The following is a 5,057-nucleotide window of genomic DNA, read 5'->3' as shown; positions in this document are numbered from 1 at the left end:
TTCAAATCAAGTTCCCAATAATACCTATAATAGCTACACGTTTTTTTTATAAGAACAAACTATATAAGAAAAAAATGCTTCGATGGCCAAAATACTAAGCAGATTTTAAGGCTTTGCGGACTCTAAAACCCTCTCAAAAAACGGTGAAAATAAGAACATGTTATATACAAAATTCTTTGAAAATTACACAAAAATACTCACAAAAGGGTAAAATTAAGAACATTTCAAGAACATTTTTACGCTAAAATCTCAAAAAGTTCAGAACACCCAGAAAAAATTATCAAGAACATTTTTAGGCTTAAAACTCAAAAAGTTAAGAACATCCAAAGACTTCAAAAATATTTTGGATGTTCTTATAAAAAAACGTGTATCTGGTCTGTTAAATAATCAACCTGATACATTTTCTTTTTCCACGAAGTAATAACAAGCAACAATAATTACCTGTATGTGTAATCAGTTCTTATCAACAAATATCTTTTTAAGGTTAGGTCACAGTGAAGTAATTTTTTTCATTATTCCAGGGTTAAAAGGTTATTCTAAAATTTCAGGGGGGGAATGATTTTATTTCGTCCACTCTCATTTTTAAAGAATGAAAAGAATTTTTCCAAGGAGTTTTACAAACTTTATCATTTTCCAGGGGGTATCCACATTTCATTTCTTTCGCTTTGGAAAATTCGAACAAAATGGAACAGCCCATCGTAAGTTTCGGAATGGTATCCAGTTGGTAACGGAATTTTCGAGCAGTTGAATGATTTGTCAATTTGGTATGAATTAATTGGGTGGTGACCATATTATACTTATTTTTTTTAAATTACATAATCTTGTGACCTGATGCTCTCAAAAGTTTATAGAGATCGTCATGTAAAAAAAAGGTAATTGAAGCTTTACAAAAAGATACCTTAGAAAATTCGTCGGTGAAAAAACTCATTGGCAAAAATATTTTCTCATTTGTCATAGAATTCGTCACTTTAACCTAATCGGGTTTTAAAGAGAATCAAGACTGGAAAACACAAATAAACCGAGAAATTGTTGAATGCCTTTTACTTTCTGAAACAATCCTTGGTCATAGTAGCATATAAAGCTGAAATTTAGCATTAAATTTGAACAAAAAATGTTCAAAGTAACAGCAAAGCATTTTGTGAAAAAATAAGCTTATCGTCAGCAAAAAAAAATTCATCGGAAAAAAATCTCGTCGTCAAGCCATTTATTCTACTCTTGTCAAGTTTGTTACTAACGAACTTTAAGGTACCAGTGGATACCCCTTAAAACCACACCCCCCTTTAAAACCTACAAAGTTGGATTTTGGGCTCGCTTAGCCACCAAACTTAATTTTATATTGTATAATTCACTTTTTTACAACCTTTTATAAATGTGCTTTCATAAAATACCTAATTTCAAGAATTTTATCAAAAACCCCTTCAAAAAATCAAACTTTTCGGATTCCACAATTGAATTCAAGGTCATAAAACCTATACTTTTTAGGTACCTATTATTATGGTAAGTACAAAAAAATCGTTATCTTCTTCATGCTTAAGGCTTAGGGACACGAGAAGTTTATTTCACGTTGGTGCAATGCAAAATGCTCTATCCCACCAACCTGAAACGTTTTTCTTTCTACCAATAAAAGTAAAATCTAACTTTTGTCCAAGGGAAAAAATCAGCGTGTTTTTGGGGTATTTCCAGGAGTACTAAGCTATAAAATAAAAGAAAAACTTAGTCAAGAATCAAGAGTCAAGAATGAGTTCAATGGCAAAATTAATTATTGAGTTGTTTATGTTGAAAGGTAATGCTGAAGAGCTTAGGAGGTTTAAATGCGGTCTAATGTAAGATTTATATAAAGTAAGCAGAGGTACCTCTCTATTTTTGTAGGCTTTAAGGGGTATCCACTGGTAGATAATTATTATTAATTAAAATTAACTATGAACATTGAATAAAAATCATGGCGTGAATCTCTTCCAGCTGGCACACGACGTTGTTTCAACGTTCATCTAACGTTATATGGATGTTATAAACGTTAGATAAACATCAAAAAAAAGTTGTGTGCCATCTGGGATAATAACCATATTTTTGTCTGAAAGAATTTTGAGTAATTTTGAGCTCACAACACTTTTTGACAAACGGAATAATTTTTTTATGAACTGAATTGCTGAGTGGAAAAACTATAACAACCCTTTCTCACAGACCCGGTAGAATTTATTTTCAGCCAGTGGGGGTAAAAATAACGGACTCCACTGAAACTCGATGGGGATCAATATTTCCTTATTTTTTATGACCGAAGATTTAAATTCTTTTGTTCTTGAGTCAGAAAATTCAGTGGGGATGGTAAAAATAACATAATATTTTGTAGTGAGGATTGGTTTATTTGATTATTTTCGGTGGGGACGAAAATTGGGGTATAAATTTTCCCCGGGGGGGGGGGCACGCCAGGTAATTGATCTACCGGACGTGCAGCCCTTAAGGGTAGGTTTTTTGGACTTTGGAAAGTGCACTGAAGAACTTTTCATTTTTCTTGTCGAATATCTGCTTAGTGTTAGATGTCAACTCCAATACTAATTTTTTTTCAAAACTGTGTCAGGACCAGTTATTTATCTCAAACCGACATATAGAACACCATTGAAAAGCCGATTAAAGCCTCAGCATCAACGAGAGGTTCCTTTTTTGAAAAGAAAACAAATCGATAAGGATAATCCTATACCCCTCTTATACATTTCATTCTTTAATTGTATATTTAAATACCAATTGATTTTAAATCGATTAACTTATGGCTTTTTAATCAAACACTAAAGAGCAGTGAAAGAATTTATAGCATTGAAATGTTCCTCTTATAGTCTGGCTGAAATAGAATTTGACCTTGCAAAAATTTCTGCACTAGGTTTCTTGGTACCGTTAGAAGCGCAATTTTATGTAGATTAACATACTCAGAGACTCACGATGAGACCATTGGGTAAAAGATTTTGTGAAATCAAACCTGAGGGGTACTTTTTTGCCCAAAATGCCTGGAATTCGAATTTTCGTAACAAAGTTGACCTATACATCATGAACTTTTAAGGCTTAAAAAACTTCTTTAATTAAATCTTATTTAGAATTTATGAATTGCATTAAAATGAGGACTTCCCAAAAATATTTAAAAATCGGGTTTTTCGGGAAAACCGGGCCACAAAATCTTAAAATCATAAAGATATCATCAAGCCCGACAGAATAATTGTCGATAACCGATTTTTCTTGTCGAATATCTGCTTAATATTCGACAGTGCGTTTTGCCTAGTGGTGGACGATAATCATTTTTCTCTAAAAAACAAATTATATATAAGAACGTAAGGCTTTAAGGTAAACAATATTAAAATTATTCAAAGAACATTTCAAGGCTTTTCGCGGTTCTAGAATAAGTATTTTTCTTTAGAAAATTAAACTAAAGTACTCACAAACTGTTGTAAATAAGAAAATATTATGGTCATTTTCAGGCAAAAATCCCCAAAAATTTAGAACAACAGATTTCTTATAAAAAAGCATCTATTTCAGAATGAGGTTCTAAATACGTCCAACCTATTGAATATGCATTAGCAAATGACAATGCTGAATCACGTTAGCATCAGTTTGTTTGTGTATAAAGAAAGAAGAAAATAGTTTAAGGAGTGACCCCGAAATACACGTTTTTTTTACTAAAATTTGGCTGAGCCTGGATGTGTTTATTTTTTTGGCAGTTTTCAGCCTAAAATGTTCTTGAATGCATTCTTAATTTTTTAGACTACTCTAAATCGACAATATCATGCAAAATAAAGAGCACTTAAAATTGGTAAAAATTGGACAATATTTGACTCTCGATTTTAGAAAATCCATCCCTAAGTTCGGTAAAAACTGCTTGAAAAGAGGAAAAAATTGTAGTTTCTTGTAATTTTTTTTCCAAACTGAGACTGGGCATGCTCTTACGATGTTCTTAATTTTTCGACGAACTTCAGCCTCAATATTCTTATAGACTGGGTTCTAATAAAAAATAAAGCGTGTATATCCACAATGCTTGTACCGTGTCGTACAAAAAAGAAGTATACAGGTTTGTCGAGGTACACGTTTTTTTTTTATAAGAACATAAGGCTTCGAGGCCCAAAAATTTAAGAACATTCTAAGAACATTCTAAGGCTTTGGAGACTTAAAAACATGCATTTTCTTAAGAAATTAGATCAAAATGCTCAAAAAATGCTGAAAATAAGAACATTTTAAAAACATTTTTAGGCTTCAAATCCAAAAAACTAAGAACATCCGAAGGCTTCAAAAATTTTTGACGTTCTTATAAAAAAAAAACGTGTATTGTCGAGATATTGTGAACTTCAGAGTTTAAATTTTGTTTTCATTCTTTTTTAATTGTATAGAGGATGCCCTTAAATTGAATTTTGAGCTCTCATACGTTAAATTTGAAAAAGTAGTTCGAAAATTATTTCAAAAAAACTTTTTCTTAATGTCGAAATTTCAGAAAACCATCAAAAATAGCGAGCAAACTTTACTTCTTGACACTTACCTTCTTTACACATAAAATTACCAAAAAATGCAACTGTTTCATCAAAACTCGTTACAGAATTTAAAAATATGGTCAAACAAGCTATCTATATCCATATGGGATAATATTTTTAAAACAGTTTTGAAAATCTCCAAGAGAGGTTTTGACACATAATGCTATAAGAGAAAACTTTTGAAAAAATATATCACCATTCCTCGACTATTTGCTCAAAGAACTTAGGTTGCATTGAGTTTGATCGTGGTCGAAGTGTTCACGACGTGCAAATAAGACGGAGACGTTGGCAAATTATCAATAAGAAAAAAAAGAATCAACAAGCTAGATGCTGAATGGACCTACCTGATGATGAAAGTTAGATAGCAATGCGAGGAGAAAAGTTTTTCTCAAAAATCGAACTCAGCCATGTTTTGAGCATTGCGAATACGCATCTTTCTGCAAAAAAATCAGAAAAACTAAAGATGAAAATTCGAGTAAATGACAAAAATCCGGTTTTTCCGGCATATTTCCGGCATTTTCGGCCGGAAAAAAATGTTTTTCGAAAATCGGGCTC

The sequence above is a fragment of the Clytia hemisphaerica genome, unplaced genomic scaffold (assembly GCF_902728285.1).
Source record: "Clytia hemisphaerica strain Z4C2 unplaced genomic scaffold, Clytia hemisphaerica genome assembly, whole genome shotgun sequence".
In the NCBI taxonomy this organism is placed as follows: domain Eukaryota; kingdom Metazoa; phylum Cnidaria; class Hydrozoa; order Leptothecata; family Clytiidae; genus Clytia; species Clytia hemisphaerica.
Note: the sequence above shows the minus strand (reverse complement) of the source record.